We start from the raw sequence: 18,841 nt of genomic DNA, 5'->3' as shown, positions 1-18,841 counted from the left end.
ACTTTATAGCGGAAAAGGCATAGATTTTAGAAACTTGCATTTTCAAAACGTACTTTACCTACCAAAAATTTCGAAAAATTTTAAATTCAGCTTGTAACTTCACTAATTTACTCGATTCAGGCATGACATTTAAAATTTACTTTGATAATAGAAATTCCTGGTAAAGTGAATAAACCAAAATTTTATCCACGAAAAAAAATATTTAAGTTTTTGAAATCATACAATTTTCTTTCAACAACAGCAGTATAAATTAAGAGTTGCTGTAAACATGTTTTTCATTCTTTTGATTAAAGTATTGTTTGAATAATTGAATTTAAGATGAAATGACTAATTTATCAGTAGGAATTGAAAAAATACATACTGGGTGTTTTTAAAAAATACTACCAACAATTAAATTCGGTCTTGGTCAATCAAATTCACTATTTTTTTGTTTTTTCGAACGATAAAAAAATAAACACTTTTTACTCCTTACTTGAAACACCACTAATGAAAATATCTACCTAAAACAACAAACCGTGAGTTGGTGCTCACCAATCAACATTATATTCTTTAATCAAGTGGTGAACTGGAAATTTTGACCAAATATTCAATTAATTTTATCTCGAAAACGAAAAGACTTCTACCTGCAACATTTTTTGTCAATTGATGCTACTTCTCTTCACAAGTTACCATGTTTTGTTTAGTAGTGTATTTCAAAAACACCCTGTAGATTCAATAATACTAAAGCCACCGTCCATACCACAAGATAGAAACATTGATAGTCACTCCTTTCATTCCCTCATTAGTGTTAACTGCCTTATGGACGACTGCCCTTAGATCAAAATTATGCATTAATGATTCCCATTAATCCACGATCGATGCGAGGAAAAAAGTAGCGACTTTGGTAGGAGGTTGTACCAAATTGAACTACTTATTCTCTTGATGCGTGCGCGTGTGAAAAAGTGGTTGTCTACATATATCCACTCCAAATGAGTCATTTCCAATGTAGAGCATGGGCGGAAGTAATTTTAGTAACAGTTTTTGGAAGCAAATAAACGTTTAACAATATTGGACTTTTAACTTTCTTTATTATATTTTTTAAATGATTGTGAATAAAATAGTATACAAACCTCGGTAGAAGTTCGATTCCTATCTCTCGAGAAATTGTCCACCTCGGCTGACGCCTCGGTGACAAACTTTTTCTTTCGAGAGGAATCATGAACTTCCCACCTCGGTATGTAATCTACTATTATTTTGACAGTGACCCACTACCCCACTTCAAACGTATTGCCAACAGCCGCTAAATACCCTAAAGTCTACATACACTCCGCGCTCACATACACCTTTCGCCACTAAAATTTGCACGGAGGTATAGGGTTCTTAACAAGGAGTAGTGAGTCAGTTAACCATAGAGTTAGTTACAAAACTTTTCCGGTGATCGAATATTGAATTTTTTTTTTAAACGCCCGGGGTCCACTAAAAAATGAAATTTATAATTAGAAAGAACTGCTTTTGAACCACGATCACACTCTAATATATAGGCAACGGCCATACCACGTTGAAAATACCGCTTCTCGTCTACCCACAGAAATCGCAAAAATCATAAGCACATTACCAAATAACAAAGCCCCGGGAAATGACGGCATAGAAAACAGAATCCTGAAAACCTTACAGCGAAAGCTGTAAAACAATTAACAAACATAATAAATGCCATGCTTAATCTTTGTATCTTCCCAGAAAAACTTAGAAAAAAATAGCAGATGTCATCCCCATTTTGAAACCGGGGAAAAACCCAAACGCACCAAACGCATACAGACCAATTAGCCTTCTACCAACAATATCAAAAGTTGCGGAAAAGGTAATCCTAAAACGAATCAATAAACACATTAAAGAAAACAAAATTTTACCGCCAGAGCAATTTGGTTTTCGGGAACGACATAACACAACACAACAAGTCCTCAGACTAATAAATGACATAACCAATAATTACAACACGAAAAGCATAACAGCAATGACATGTCTTGATATTGAAAAAGCATTTGATAAAGTCTGGACAAAAGGACTCATTTACAAAATGATACAATTAAAGTTCCCAACGCACATAACTAAATTAATAAACTCGTACTTGACAGAAAGAAAGTTCAGAGTAAAGGTAGAAGGCGAAAAGTCAGAACTGAAATCAATAAATGCGGGAGTCCCACAAGGCTCCGTGCTAGGGCCAATACTATTTAATATTTACATTCATGACATCACTAAATTTGCACAAACCAATTTAGCATTGTACGCGGACGACACCGCAATCTACGCTAAGTCCCATTCAGGTCAGGTCGCACTCAAACAAGTTCAGATCCACATTAATCAACTCGAGAAATTCTAGGCAAAATGGAAGATTAAACTCAATGCGGACAAAACGGAAACGGTCATTTTTGCAAAAAGGTTCACCGGGCTAAAGATCATTAAAAAACTTAAGGTAGGGGACAGTGACATTGAAATCAAGAACTCAGTGAAATATCTAGGAGTCACCCTAGACAAAAGGCTAAACCTAAATGAACACATAAAGAAAACGAGACAAAAAGGTGAAGCCGTCCTCAAGCAATTGTACCCATTGTTGGTCAAAAACAATTATCTGAACACGAGAAATAAGTTGCTTCTGTACAAATGCATCTTACGCCCGATCATAACATACGCAGCGCCCATCTATCGGCACAAACCACACACACCACTAATTCCTTTGCAAAGATTTCAAAATAAATGCTTAAGACTTGCTCTTAACGCAGACAGATACACTCCGCTCCGTCAACTTCATCAGGACGCGAATCTTCCACTCCTACACCATTACATCCATTCCTTTTCCGATAAATTCTACGAGAAGCAGGTGCGGCACGTACCTCTTCTCAAACAATCCCTGAAACACCCAGCAGGAACTCACAAGTTCCCGCACTCGGGTGTCCCCAATCTAGACCGGATAATCCGCTGAATTTTGTTACAGGCAAAAGGCAGTGGAAGAAGAACCGTAAACGACAACCAAGCAGCCACTGACCATATCGGAACAGGAGTCCAGGAGCCCCCTGAAACCTCCCCTCTAGACCATACCGCACCAGGAGCCCAGGAGCTCCCTGGAAACTGAAACCAGGCCGGAAGTCCAAAGACCTCTTTGAGGTCAACTGTAAATAGTTTTAATAATTTTTGTACATAGTAGATAATAAGGTTAGGGTTTTTACTTGTATTTCATTTTCCCTAAATTAACGTAACCGATAAGTAGGCTAAAACACCAAAAATGTAAGCAACCAAGGTTGCCGGTGAGCCATAAAGTAAATGTAATATCTTAGATTTGTATAATAAATGTAGGCTAGGTTAAGGCATCAGCGCCACACATTAGCATTAATTAATCTTAAGTGTGATATGTATTATCTTAGTTTGATTGCATGCATAACTTCAACTGAATAAAAAACCTGTTCAATTTGAATTGCTTCTCGTTTGATCAGTCAATAAGAGGGTTAGCTTTTTCCCGCACCAAGCAAATACATAACAAATTAGAAAATGTTAGTAAAAATTAACTCAAGCAATTACCGGTTCTTCCCAATTTGGGAGCCAGATAAAAAAATTAATACACGCATGCTTAGGTAGGAAATGCAATGTTAAAACTTTATGTTTAATCGGGCAACTGCCCAACATTGTTTGTAAACAATACTAAAATAAAGCCACGTTCTATTCTATTCTATTCTATTAGTTTGATCAGCGAAGTTAAGCAACGTCGGGCGCGGTCAGTACTTGGATGGGTGACCGCTTGGGAACACCGCGTGTCGTTGCCTTATTTTTTGGAACAATAGGGAACAAAATGCAATAGTTATTTGTTTCACTAGGCAAGAAAATGGTCATTTGGCTTTCCTTGCATTTCCAAAACATTTTCTAGCCGTGTCAAACACGAAATTTTGTGCGCCGACAATTATTAATAGTTATTTATTTTGACTTTGGTTTGAATTTAAAACGTCATTTTCTCATTTAGGGGAATTCATCAGCTGGGAAATAGGTTGGTAGTATTCCATTCAAATCAAACGATTGCAGATTAATTTAAATTCAAATGTGTTTCAGCAAATTTTTGTGGTATCTTTACTTAATTAATTTACCTTTATTATTTTGAAGGTCATTGGTCTCCAAATCGGCACACAAATTGACACAATTGACATTTATGCAGCGACGCCAACTTGCAAAATAAAACCAACTATTCGAAATGTCACGTTTGACTGCCTAGACATTCAAAAGGTGATTTTCTTGCCGCAAATGAGATCACAAATTTCATGAAAAATGACGGAGGCGCACAAAAAAAATTACCTCCTCGATTTATTTTGATGATTATCTATTAAATTCAAGTGCTCTGAATTCAAATATCAACATGGAATAAGTCCGGCACGTAGAGATTTTTTTCTACGAAAAAGCACAGAAACCCAAATTATACAGTATGTTCTTTCCGCTGTAACTTTTATTTTTTTATTTACCTGCAAAAATTTTTTCTTAAATTACACGGAAATGCGCTGAGAATGGTCAACTTTAAATGCTTATAACTCGAATACTATAAAATCACTAAACAATTGTGCGATACGACAATCAACTCAGATTTTGATGGAGAATTTTCCATTAAAAGGAAGTGCAAGTGTTCTGGGACACCTGTAGATTAGGTAAGTAAGGATGCAGTGTCGACAATCTCTACATAAAATTTGAGGGGACGAGGAAGTTTCGAAACTGTGTTGTTAAAAACTTAACAAATGATATTTGTAAGGTTTCGTTTAACTGTTGGTTTACATACCTACCTTAAATTTGTTAATGCGCGCAATGTTTCTTTACAGAGCCATAGATTTATAAACGACAATTTGAAAAATCACGATTACTTAGCGATTGGCAAGTTTGATGACATTCGCGCTTTTAATGGCTGAATCTCTCTGTTTCATGAGTGGAAAATTTGATTTCTTCGAAAAAAATTGTTATGACTTCGGACAATTAAAATAATTGTTAAAAAACATTGACTTTAAAATTAAAAGTGGGATCTTTTGCGGAATTCTTGTTGTGTTCATAATTAACTTGTCGAGTTTTTTTGCGTTGGAGGAAATTTTGGTTCAATATTAAGCTCAACAGGTAAATCTGAAGCCCCAGATTGCTGCGTCAATCCAACATGAGATCAAATTACATATTTACTAAATTGGAACTGAGAAAATAAACTGAATCTTGCACTTGACGTCGCGTCTTTCTGTGCAAACTTGTACTGGTCGATTTTCCAATTGACCTGGCTGGGCTTAGATAATCTAAATGGTTAGAATAGACAGCGCGAAAGTCGACGAAAATGCTCTTTTTTCTGTGTGCCGCTCGAATTCTAGTGAATGCGTTGAAAATGATTTCTACAGCTAAGATAATAAGATAATAGTATGAATGTGAATAATAAGAGTGAAATTTATTTAATAAACATTTTTTTCGCATTTTGCAGGAGTGCCCCCTTTAAAACTAGTGCTCAAGTTCACGGTAGTAAGATATAATGTATAATTTATGTTACTTATAAGATAAACAAACATACATATAAGATATAACTGCTTAAGAATAAACTCTAATAAATTTAACAACACCAAAGAACTTGTAAATTCATCAATGTACGGTTGATATGTTTCAATGTGCAATTTTGCGCTTTTAATACACAGATGGCTATTTTGGAACTAAGTACGTAGCTGCTCAGTTGCTAGTGTTGGACACTTGGCTTAATACAGAACCCAACGAATATATCCGTTTTAGAATCTAGAAAGCCCTTTTGTAAATGTAATTTTGTTATTTTAAATACTCACCGCAACCCCTAAATCAAAATTAATTGTCATAGTCTTAGAAAATGTCAGTTGAAGAGTCTTCTGCGAATTTATCAAAAACATTAAATAATTCCTTTTATTATCAGCACTCCAGTTGTACCAATTTGTCCTTGACAGTAGTGACCACAGTTCGTTCGACTACAAAAACCACTGAAAGAAATGAATGAAAGAAGCCGAAATCTTACGACATCCTCCACCATCTGTCCTGACAATATAATGAGAATAAAATTCAATATTGCTATAGGTACAAAAAAGCAGATTCTTGGGTACTCTTCCACCAAGGAGTCTGGATGCTTTTGAACAGGTTAAGAAGTTAGATACAGATGTACTTACAGTGTAGCAAAAAATTAAAATGCTGATGCCTAAAATGACAGTAGTGATGCTGTATAAAACTATCAGCGGATTCAGTTTACGTATGACGTTTGTTGCGATACTAAAAAGATAATAAAAAGAAAAAGAACCTGAAGAAAACACATACTGATGTAGATAGATGTGTCTCTGAATGGCAGCTCTCAATTTTCGGTCAACAGCTTCTTGGTACTCTTTCTGATAAAACAAAGTTTTTTCATCTTGAAATCCATTATCAATTCCTTTCAAAAAATCAAGCAATAAATAGAAGTTAAAGCGGAAACGCCCCATGATGTAGCAAGTCATGTAAAGCGGAACTGGCGTCATTAAAGAAATCGGAATAGAGCTCAATCTAAAAATTAAAGAAACAAGTTTTTCCTGTTTTGGAACAAACTGCCAAAAGATAGCCAATGGAAAAAAAATATCGCTGTCACCGTCTATTGGCTGCATGAACGTAAATTCACAGCATAAAGTCAAAGTTGTGTTCACCACAGCAAAAATGTTAAAATAGAGAGCTTCCAAACGAATTCTTCTTTTGGTGACGACACTGGCCATGTTCATACTCCAGAATTCAAATTTATTAATTGGGTCTTGATACACTGTTAAGATCATGGGGATTGTCAAAATACTACCACAAATCTAGAAAAATATGTAGTGGATATTAAATATGTGTGGTACAGTAGAACCTCGACTATCCGTGCAGGCTCCGGTCCCGAGAAGAATGGATAATCGAGGTTATACTGTACTTACAAAAAGACATCCGCCATAAGTTGGAAAATACTTCATAAAGTACTGAACATTAAATTTTTGCAGGAAAAGAACACTTTGAAACAGCAACAATAGTGCGAGAGTGATGGAAATGATTCCTGTTAAGACTTTTAAGAAACCGTTTTGAAAAGAATCGACATAGAGGAGGCGAAGTAGCCAAAGGGGATCATCTGGAAAAAAGTTATTACTTTTTTATCAAATAAAAACTGGCTATTACCTTCTTTGTAAAATTTGACAGCGGTTGGTGTTGCGTTCTTCCTGAAGCGTTTCATTTTGGATAATGGTAAAGATCATTACTTTCATTACCTTCAGTTTTTTTTAAAGTTAGAAGACTTTGTTTGTTCTTCAAACGTAATGTTCATAAACTCGTGAATAAAGTAGCATCAATTTCATTAATTTTTCATTTGTAACGTTAGGAATCAATTTCAGTCTGACTCATTAGTAGATATGTATAAACGTGTGAAAACAAGAAAAAGTATAAATATCGTGTGATCAATTGATCTCTAGTTAATGTACACAGCATCTAAGTTTTTCAAAAACTAAAAATTTTTCTAAAATTTTTAAATAAGTACTTATTTATAAAATGTTCTATAAAGGATTATTTTCTTAATATTTTTTTATATTATGCTTTGTAATTTACGATAAATTAGGTACTTACATAACTTTCAAAACAGCTCAATAAGGTACTTTGCCTTGATTCCTAAGTTTGTAATTTGGTATAATACAAGGTGTTTATAAATGTTTCTAGCATCAAGGGTGGCTCTGGAATTCCTGTCGTGCACTACTTTGCCGCTTTGTTTTCATAGTGAATATAACTATCTTGAAGATTATTTATAATGTTACTTACGTCAACGACGTCTCAGTTACGGTTTTGTGCCCAAATTTTTGATTTTCAGGTTTTAAACCACAACTAGAACAGTTTTCTTCTCAAAGTTTACTTTCTCCATGATTGAGGTTAACTACAAATGTCAGTTGAAAAATCAAAACCCACATTTATAATGAGCGGCAAATTTTTTTGACATTTCATAGCCACCTTTGATGCTAGAAACATTTATAAACACGTTGTACATATGTAGAAGTCACGTCTATTTTTGAAAGACGATTCATTTTTAACTTTGATAATGTTCAATGCGAAACTTAGAAAGCACCCAATCGATCTCTATTAATTTTAAAACAGTAACAAAGAAAGAGGTAGGCATAAATATGTACAACATTATTATTCGGAGGCCGGATTAACCGGAACACGTGCTCCACGCTTCCGCTTTATCAGAACGGACAGCGCAAGAGTCGACGAAAATGCTATTCTTTCTGCGTGTTCGTCAAAAATGATTTCTACAGCCAAGATAGAGAGTGTGAAATTTATTTAATAAACATTTTTTTGCATGCAGGAGTGCCCCGTTAGCCTCTTTTAAAAAGGTGCTCGAGTTTAGGGTAATAAGATATAAACAGGGTGGGCCAACGAAAACGAAACAGAGGCGTTTTGGGGCATTTACCCGTATATTTTTAAAGAACACTGAGACAGGTCAATTTTGGTTGGGAGGGGGACATTGTTTTTTTATTTATTTATTTATATATCATTATCTTATTTTTATTATTTTAATCTCTAAATTTTGAAGTAAATTTTAAGTTTCTATAGAACCAAGTTAATAGAAAAAATAAGAAACCAAAGTTTTCGGATGAAAGAAAAAAACTAAAATCGTATCTAATAATAATTTTCAGAAAAATTGAATTCTTAGGCATGTTATTTAATTTTTTTAATTGAAATTTTCCAAAAGTCACTAACTTTTTGATTCCTTTATATTGTTTTTTTTTGCAAGTTTTTCTTAGTTTATCGGATTTTCAAATTTATCACATTAAGGATCTTAGGCTATAGTAAAAAAAAAACTTTTTAGTCCGCATTCTTGACACCAAGACCAAAACTTAATTTGTAATTGGTGGGCGTTTTCATAACATAGCAGAGTCGTAAAAAATGTATATTATGTAACACGTTTACAAACTACTTTAGACACTCGTACCTTAAACATTTGCTTTGCTCGTGCCTAAGAAACGTTGATAAAACTTGTTACATTTTACATATACTATTTTAACTTTCTAATTTTTTGATATCTTAACGTCCTTTTAATATATTGAACTTGAAATTTTTTATATTTTCTTTATTTGCACATTCATATTTTCACATTCAAGCTTCTCAAAATCTTTCCAAAATTATAGATTCTTTTGGTCTTCAAGAGGCTTCAACAGACAAATATTTGAAACTTTTGTTGATTTAATATTCTATTAAATTCGTTAAAGTTGTTAGGTACTGATATTTGAGTCTTAAATGTAAAATGATTCGTTCCATGTTTTTGGATTTCAAACTTGAGCGTTTTTAACTAATAAAAAAATAATAAAAAGAAACCTCACATTTGGAGACCCAAAATTTTTCAAAATTTAGATATTTTTAAATTTCACTTTGTTTACGACTTTAAATACAACATACGTAATTACATCTTTCTATAGTCAACCCCCCCTTTGAGGGGTGAAATTAATACCTCAAATTTTTAAAAATAGCTATATGACAATGTTTGGGCTACGCGACTTAGGCACGTGACCACGTAGTTAGCGTCGTGTGTTAAAATAATGCGCTGATTCGGAAATGCTTTCTACCGTTTATTGCACTACTGATACAGGTTCTTGGTTCCTTTTCTCAGGTTGTGAACCGACTCGCTTTACAATAATAGCAACCCAAGTAAACTGGTGTGGTTGAGTAGGAGGTGCGTAAGCGCACTCTAAAGAGTGATGTACAAATATTGCGGCAAACGCCCTCTACAGCCTTAACCTAAAAGACAAAGCACTTTTTTGGAAAAGCTCATTGAAGAGCTTTACGGTCGTGTACGCATTTTTTTCTTTCTGACCCCTATAAAAAATTATTAGAACTACACAGTTTCGATCAATTTACGTATCAGCATAACAAAACATTAAAATAAGACTAAAATACGTAAATTTCATTTAAAAAAAAAAAACAAACTTTTGGTAGATCATCGAAAGGGTGGAAATCACCTTAAAAGTTAAAAAATACAAAAATAATAACAAGAAGGACAAAACAGTCAATATTTTGGTACAAATCAACTTTTTCTTCAAACAAAAACTATTTTTCTTATGGTTTCAGTGAATAGTATGGATTTGCAGTAGCAGCTGATTTACGTATTTTGTTGATTTTACTGATTTTTTCTTTCTTTTTTTAAAAAAGTTATAGGATATTGAAGTTTTTTAAAAGCTTTTAAAAAGCTTTACGATAATACATGCATTCATTTGATTTCAACTCGCAATTAAAAAACACCAGTTTAAAAAAATAGTGAAAGTGTTCCACTCCAACAGTCATACAACCATACAAATTTTTTTTGTTACCCTCCTGGACATTTTAAAGTATTTCAGGAGTTATTTGTTGACATCATTTCTAGTTATTTTTTATAGGGGCTAGAAACAAAAAAAATCACCTCAAAGCTCTTCAATAGACTTTTCAAAAAAGGTGCCATGTCCTTATATCTATAGGTATCTTTAAAAATTAATGGAAATAATTTCACCCCTCAGAGAGGGTAAAATGTAAAAAGGTATAATCACTTGTATTGTGTGTCCCCCTTCCAACTAAAATTGACTCCTCAAATTTAAGGGTAAGTTGTTGTTGGACCGCTTGTTTAATGTGCAATTTATATTACTTATATGTAGATACAAACATATATAACTACTTAAGAATTTAATCTAACAAATTTGACAACACTAAAGAACTTGTAAATTCACCAACGTACGGTAGACATTTTTCTAGTACAAAGTAAAAGAAACGTTTGTTGTCAAAATTATTTTCATAAATGCAAATACAAAATTCACATTTTTTATTTCAAAACTGCCGTGCTACAAAGAACCTATTTTTCCTAATTTGTATCTTAAACATTCCCAAGTTGCTCTGGAAACAAAGCTATTCTAACATTCCGTATCGAAATGGATATTCTAGCACTGAAAACGAATTGGAAAATAGCGAAAATAGCTCTGTTACAAGAACAAATTAGAAAAAATAATATAAAAACCTCGTTCATAAGGCCATTTAGGCACTCATCCATTATAAAACTCGCGGCCTTGCCGCTCGTTTTATAAACTTGGATTCGTGCCTAAAAAATTGCCTTATGAAACTCGGTGTTTTAATATACTATTTCAATCGGCAATGTGTGAATAAACTATCAAATTTGACAACACCAAAGAACTTGTAAATTCATCAACGTACGGTTGACATTTTTCTAGTACAAAGTAAAAGAAACGTTTGTTGTCAAAATTATTTTCATAAATGCAAATACAAAATTCACATTTTTGATTTCAAAACTGCCGTGCTACAAAGAACCTATTTTTCAATCGGCAATGTGTGAATAAACTATCAAATTTGACAACACCAAAGAACTTGTAAATTCATCAACATACGGTTGATATTTTTCAATGTGCAATTTTGCGCTCTTAATTCTAAATAGCTACTTAAGAACTAACTACGTAGCTGTTCAGTTGCTGGTGTTGGACACTTGGCTTAATATAGAAACCATCGAATATATCCGTTTCAGAATCTAGAAAGCCTTTTTGTAAATGTAATTTTGTTATTTTAAGTACTCACCGCAACCCCTAAATCAAAATTAATTGTCATAGACTTAGAAAATGTCAGTTGAAAAGTCTTTTGCGCATTTATCAAAAACATTAAATAATTCCTTTTATTATCAGCACTCCAGTTGTACCAATTTGTTGTTGACAGCTGTGACCACAACTCGTTTGACTACAAAAACCATTGGAACAAATGAATGAAAGAAGCCAAAATCTTACGACATCCTCCACCATCTGTCCTGACAATATAATGAGAACGAAATTCAGTGTTGCTAGTGGTATAAAAAAGCAGATTCTTAGGTACTCTTTCACCAAGGAGTCTGGATACTTTTGAACAGGTTAAGAAGTTAAATACAGATGTACTTACAGTGTAGCCAAAAATTAAGATGCAGATGCCCAAAATGACAGTGGTGATGCTGTATAAGACTATCAGAGGATTCAGTTTACGTATGACGTTTGTTGCGATACTAAAAAGACAATAAAAAAAAAGAATCAGAAGAAAACACATACTGATGTAGATAGATGTGTCTCTGAATGGCCGCTCTCAATTTTCGGTCAACTGCTTCTTGGTACTCTTTCTGATAAAACAACAATGTTTTTTCGTCTTTAAATCCATCATCAATCCCTTTCAAAAAATCAAGCAGTAAATAAAAGTTAATGCGGAAACGGCCCATGAAGTAGCAAGTCATGAAAATCGGAGCCGGCGTCATTAAAGAAATCGGAATAGAGCTCAATCTAAAAATTAAAGAAACAAGTTTTTCCTGTTTTGGAACAAACTGTTTAAAAATAGCCAATGGAAATAAAATGTCGCTGTCATCGTCTATTGGCTGCATGAACGTAAATCCACAACATAAAGTCAAAGCTGTGTTCACCACAGCAAAAACGTTAAAATGGAGAGCTTCCAAACGAATTCTTCTTTTGGTGGCGACACCGGCCATGTTCATACTCCAGAATTCTGATTTGTTAATTGGGTCTTGGTATACTGTTACCATCATGGGGATTGTCAAAATACAAAAACAAATCTAGAAAAATATGTAGTGGAAATTAAACACGTGTTGTACTTACAAAAAGAAGTCCACCATAAGTTGGAAAATACTTCATAAAGTACTGAAAATCAAACCTTTGCAGGAAAAGAACACTTTGGAAAAGCAACAACAGAGTAATGATGATGGAAATGACTCCTGTTAAAACTTTTACAAAAACGTTTTGAAAAGAATCGACATAGAGAAGACGAAGTAGCCAAAGGGGATCATCTGGAAAAAAGTCATCACTTTTTTATCAAAAAAGAAAAAAAATGGCTATTACCTTCCTTGTAAAATTTGACAGCGGTTGGTGTTGCGTTCTTTCTGGAGCGTTTCATTTCAGATAATCGTAGAGATCATTAGGTACTATCATTACCTTCAGTTTTTTTAAAGTTAAAAGAGTTTGTTTTTCAAACGTAATGTTCATAAACTCGTAAATAAAGTAGCATAAAGCTCATTAATTTTTCATTCGTAACGTTAGGGATCAATTTGAGTCTGGCTCATTAGTAGACATTAACGTGTGAAAACAAGAAAAAGTAAAAACACATTGTGATCAATTGATCTCGAGTTCATGTTCAAAGCATCAAAGTTTTTCAAAAACTAAAAATTTTTTGAACATTTTTAAAAGGGTACTTATTGATAAAATGTCCTAGAAAGTTTTTTTTTAATTTTTTTTATATTATGCTTTGTAATTCTGAAAGTTCTAACACTGCAACACTATCATTTTGAAGCATTACTGTCTTACTTTCACTTTTTAACTTCACCAAGTTCCAACTTTATAGTAGAGCAAACGCCACAAATTTTAAAAAATTACATCTGAAGTTTCTTACATAAGTCGCTATGAAATCGATTGTTTCATATTGAGAGGAAAGTAGCGACATATTTGTAGTAGAGAAGCGACATATTTGTCTGTTTTGAGATTCTGAGATTCTAATTAATATTAAATTTTGTAAAATTGATATAAAAACATGTTTGTTCCAGGAATTTATATAATTGCGTCTGACCTGTTAGAATCTATAATACAAGGTCTATCAGAACTGGTGGACCAAAATCATTCCATGGTTTTAAGTTTTAAGAAATAAACTGTTCTAGCTGTGGTTTAAAACCTAAAAATCAAATAATTGGACACAAAACTGTAACTGAAACGTCATTGTCGTAAATAACGTTATAAATAATTTTTAAGATAGTCATATTCACTATGAAAACAAAGTGGCAAAATGGTGTACGACAGGAATTCCAGAGCCTCCCTTAATGCTAGAAACATTTATAAACACCTTGTACTTATACACCTTTCTTTATTATAAAAGATCCGTTCAACCAGTATCTTAACTCTTAAGGCCACAATTTGAACCTTGCGGTACTAACCTCTAAAACCATTATTAATTTTAGCAGAAAATATCCACCCCACATGCTCCCTTTTTGTTGTTTACGGTCTAAACGATCAAATGAGCAATCCGTGACTATTTATACTTTTCAAAACATTTCAAAAAAACGTATCATTTGATTATTTTTCAATCTAAACTGTCTTAACGAAAGTACTTCTGTTGGAGAAGATGTTGTCGGTTACAACGTCCAAACTTCAGATTTTGAAATTGAGGTATGTAATATGATTTCTCTGTCGTGAAAATTATTGTTAATTATTATAACAATTAATAAATTCCAAATGGGTTAAAAACGTCTTTATTTATTTTGCAAAAAATCTAACTCCCAAAATGTCAAAAAATTCATGTAAATTGTTGCAAATATCCTCGAAAATAACATAAAGGTTTGTTTATAAAAGTGTCTCAAATGCAGAGAAACCATTACAGTAAACTTCACTTAAAATAACTGAGATAAGACAACAAAAAATTGTAGCCAATCCCGAAGCTAAACAGAATTTGAAAATTGGTAACCTTAGACACACACTATCATCCATTGGTCAGTTAAACATTAGACTCTCGTTGCCTAGGAAATTGGGATGGCCTTTTACTCCACTTCTCGAATAAGCTTTCGGGATTGGTTGTTAACTTTTTATCAGTTCTCGAATACTATTAAACTTTGTCAATTTTTGTTTTGAAATTTACCATCTGTATTGCTGTCGGCGCCCTCCCTTGCCCTCTGGGGCGCGAGTTCTGGGACACCCTGTATTTTAAATTATAGAAACATATTTAATTGTTGCAAAAAATGATTGACTGTTATGTCATAACAAAGTATTTCTGACAAATAGAAAGTCATTCCAAACGTTGATTTGTGGTTTCATTGTATTTAATAATTAATTATGTTTACTCCGGAAGAATATCTTGATATGGTTTTGTTAAATGAGTGTAATCGCAGTGCAACAGCTACTGTCCAGGAAATAGGCAACCCCCTAGCCGAAATGTTATTTTAAGATTAGTACAGAGAGGAAGAGAATCTGGTAATTTAAAAGTATGTAGAAGGAAGGTTGGGGGTGCCCCAAGAACTGCGAGACAACGAGGAACCTGAAACGAGCATTAGTATTGTGACGTCGTTGAAGTTGGCGTCAATTTACCGGATTCACTTTCGGCGAAGTCATTCGCCTCAATAACACGCAGTCCTTTTTCACATGCGAATTTCCACCGATCTTCTTGCTTTTTCTACACAGTTTTTGACAAAATGACACCGTCATGACCTTCTGCCTCATCTTCAATCAATATTTTGCTTCTACATGTGAAAAGGGGTAAAACTCAACCCTTAACCTAACTATAGTCGGAATTTTGTAACTTTGGTTTATCCCCGCCCACATAGACAAATGACGATTTGAATTTGTCGAATCAAGGAATGGCTAGCCTCCTTTACACAATACATAATCAAAAATTTGACAACTCTAATGTCACACTTGTCAAGAAGATTTGTAGTTTCGCGGGAATTTAATTAATCGTGAAATCTTCGTCGATTTTGATCTTATTTCGTCTTCTAATGTGTAGACATTTCTACTCCGGCTTCTGGCAAATATCAACAAACTCTTCAAAATGTTGCAGAGTTAAATCAGACTTCCAGCTAAAATTCAATTGGCCCCAAAGGTAGGCGGAGTTAAGGCGGCGATTTACCTCCAGAAAAATGTATGTTTTCAGGCCTCACAAAATTCGATATTATTCCGTTGTCTGTGAAAAAAATCAGTTCAAATTTTGTGAAACTGCAGTTAAGATAGTAATTAATGTCGGGACGTTGAGTTTTTTCGAAAAAAAGTAATGACATGATGATGAAAAAAAATGTTGAAAATCGTTAAATTTGGCCAAGTTTAAAACTAAATATCTCAGGAAATAACATTCTTTTTGTAAAAAGCTCTTCGTCCCGACACAGAACCATTCTTTAACAAAAAGAATATTATGTTCGTTCCACTGCTAATTCTTTTATAATCATGTAGGATCAAATTTACATGAAGCCAGCATCGCCCAAATTGTGGATAAATTGCGTACATCTTAGGTTGAAACCAACCCTCTGTGACCATGATGGTGGGGGAAAAAATAACATGTGTCCAAGAAGTGAGATGAACGAAATTGTACGATAATAAACGACTAACTTTCTTTTCTTTGACCATTTGGTCTCGAGATCGACTCGATGTCGATTCAAATTTAAAGACTTGACATACCTAAATAACGGGCTCAGCGGCAAGTCACATATTTTGAGAAATTATTTAAACTAGACATTGTCACATTAACCTGAGTGCAAAAACTATATTATTAAGCTTTGTTAATAAACTTGCAGTTTGATATTGAGAACTCTTAAATATTGTCTTTTTGACAAATGAGAAAAAAATTATTGACGTTGAAATTCAAAAATCGTTCTAAGCGCCATGATATTATTTATAAATAATGATATTCACCAATACAAATTAATCAATAATTTTATTAAATTTTATTAAAAAATCGTAAAAAAAATAACTAATTTTTTAAAAGTTTATTTATAAAACTCTTTGTTGGCGGGTTTAAAAAATGGTAAAATCTGCTGAAGATTGTTATTTTGCTTGCATTTTTATTGGTTGTTCATATTCAATTGTGCCAACGCTAGCGCACATTTACAATACACCTATAACACTTTTAACAATTTGAATAAATTAAAACAGATGTGAAAGGATAACTTTCACGTTGTGTCAAAATTTAAAGAGATTACTTGATGTAAAAATGACTTTGTTGAAGGTTGACCATTGGCCAAAGTGTCAAAGGAACAACAAAAATGATTTGTGTCTTGGCTTTATTAATTTATGATTTACTATGAATTTAGACAACATCAAGTTTTTCTGTTTGTTGTTCGGTTCATTCACAGTCCAGTTAGATAAGAAGCAAATTTTTATTTACAGATTGGATTCTTTAGAACCAGGGCATACAGCACTTGACAAATACATCGCACATTCCACTTAGTTTTTCTTCTTTTACCTTCTTTTCGGTATTCGTTACATATTTCTTGCCTTGCAATTTTAATTTATTAAGGTATTGAAAGTTTTTTTTATCAAATATGGACGATATTATTTAGAATTATTTTATTACATTAACTAATATTTCAAATTTTTGGCTCTTAGATCGGTTTCTATGTTAAGTTTGTATTTACTATAACTTATTTTATAATTTTAAATATTTATTGTAAAACTGTTTGGATTTTTACAAAATTGACTATTTTAAAGACCTGAAACCTTTAAAAAAACAGCAGAAAAACGGACTATTGCATATTTAAAAGGTAAATTTTTTGTTTACTCTTTTAAATTTTCTTAGAAACAATTGGGAATTGTTTAGAAAACAAGTCACACGCCGACTATCTTGTTTATATTATTTACCTTGTATTGTACTTCAGCTGAGGTTTTAGGTTATATTTTTTTTTATTATAGCTAACAAGAATTTTACTTCCAAATAAAAATTTAGATATTGAGAATTCAGGGCAATCAATGGATGGACAAAAAACATGTTCACTTTAAACGAATAAATAGAGTTACACCGAGTTCAAGAATGTGATAATTTAAGTGTTTAACAATTAATAACTCAATTTAAATATGAAAAAAAAATAAAAATCAGTTTAACGAAAAATTTTTACGGAAAATTTGTGTTACCAAGAACGAAGAAGTAATTAAACTAGTTATATGTATCAGGTCTACTTTTATAATCGCAAACCAAATTTATCGCCGAACGTTTTGAACATCAAAATTTGAAAGCTTCAAATTGTTGGCTGGAAATTTTTTGCGGAAAACATGTCAAAGCTTTCAAAAAAGTTGTATAAAAGGAAAACTGCTTAAACGTAAACATCGGATTGCAATTCCTTTTTATACAGGTTTCACTGTAGTTTGGAACATTACTTGAACAAATTTGGTACTCGAGCTTGTGAATTCGCGTTGCGACAAAGGAATGTCTTTGTTTTAATAATTTCGGCTAATTTTATGTTTGTTTGTTTTTTGTTTTAATTAATAATTGGTTTGTTGTTGCTTTTAAATTTTTTGTTTTTATTTTTATATTATTATTTTTTATCATTATTTTTTCTATATCGCTGTCTCCAAGTCTACTCTTTCTGAGCTGTACTATAAGATTACAGCAGAGAAACGACACAGCAAACCTAGAATGCTCTGAGTAAATCGCCGCCTTAAACCAAAGTTATAAAATTCTGACTATAGATTATCATTATTCATCTTCATTATCACCTTCAATAGTAATGTAGCCTAATGAATTTTGCATCAAAAAATCACAAATAAATCACTTAGTAATCCCCTATATCGCTTATGCGCCCACCACCCGTCAAAGAGTGGCAATCTCAACCCTTCAAACACCGTCTCCGACTGTTTGGATAAATCCGCAATGTAACTCGATCAAGTACGTCTTAAAAAATCACAAATAAATCACTTAGTAATCTCAAATATTGCATATACTCCTACTACCTTTAAGAGGGTCGCAATCATAACCTCCTTTCTACAGTATCCGGCTTTTTTCGAAACACCTCAATGTGGCTCGTTTAAAATAATATAAAAAAATGTATAAGTAAATCGTCCATTAACTTACATATGGATTTGCCGCCACCGTCAAAAGATAGAAATCTAGCACCCTTTATACAGTGTGTCCCAGAACTCGCGCCCCAGAGAGCAAGGGAGGGTGCCGACAGCAATACAGATGGTAAATTTCGAAACAAACATTTATTAAGTTTAATAGTATTCGAGAACTGATAAAAAGGTAATAAAATATGGCCATCTCAATTTCCTAGGCGACGAAAGTCTAGTGTTTAACTGACCAATGGATGATAGTATGTGTCCATAGTTACCAATTTTCAAATTCTGTTCAGCTTCGGGATTGGTTA

General features: G+C 33.1%; 1 protein-coding gene across 7 annotated transcripts in view; it reads right to left on the bottom strand.

The window, feature by feature from the left end:
* LOC148176780 (uncharacterized) overlaps nt 1-18,841 on the bottom strand; it is a 264,781-nt gene that overhangs the window by 90,091 nt on the left and 155,849 nt on the right. Inside the window, exon 2 of one of the 7 annotated variants that reach the window (XR_015769830.1) lies at nt 9,928-9,944. The exons of the other annotated variants lie outside the window; for them this stretch is intronic. The gene's annotated coding sequence lies outside the window, so the exon portion shown is untranslated. Of the gene's footprint in view, nt 1-9,927; nt 9,945-18,841 lie in introns of those variants that run through there. 7 annotated transcript variants of the gene reach the window in all.

The sequence above is a fragment of the Gnatocerus cornutus genome, chromosome 3 (assembly GCF_029298725.1).
Source record: "Gnatocerus cornutus isolate USDA-ARS CGAHR chromosome 3, icGnaCorn1.1, whole genome shotgun sequence".
Classification (NCBI taxonomy): Eukaryota; Metazoa; Arthropoda; class Insecta; order Coleoptera; family Tenebrionidae; genus Gnatocerus; species Gnatocerus cornutus.
Note: the sequence above shows the minus strand (reverse complement) of the source record. Positions and strands in the feature narration are given on the sequence as shown.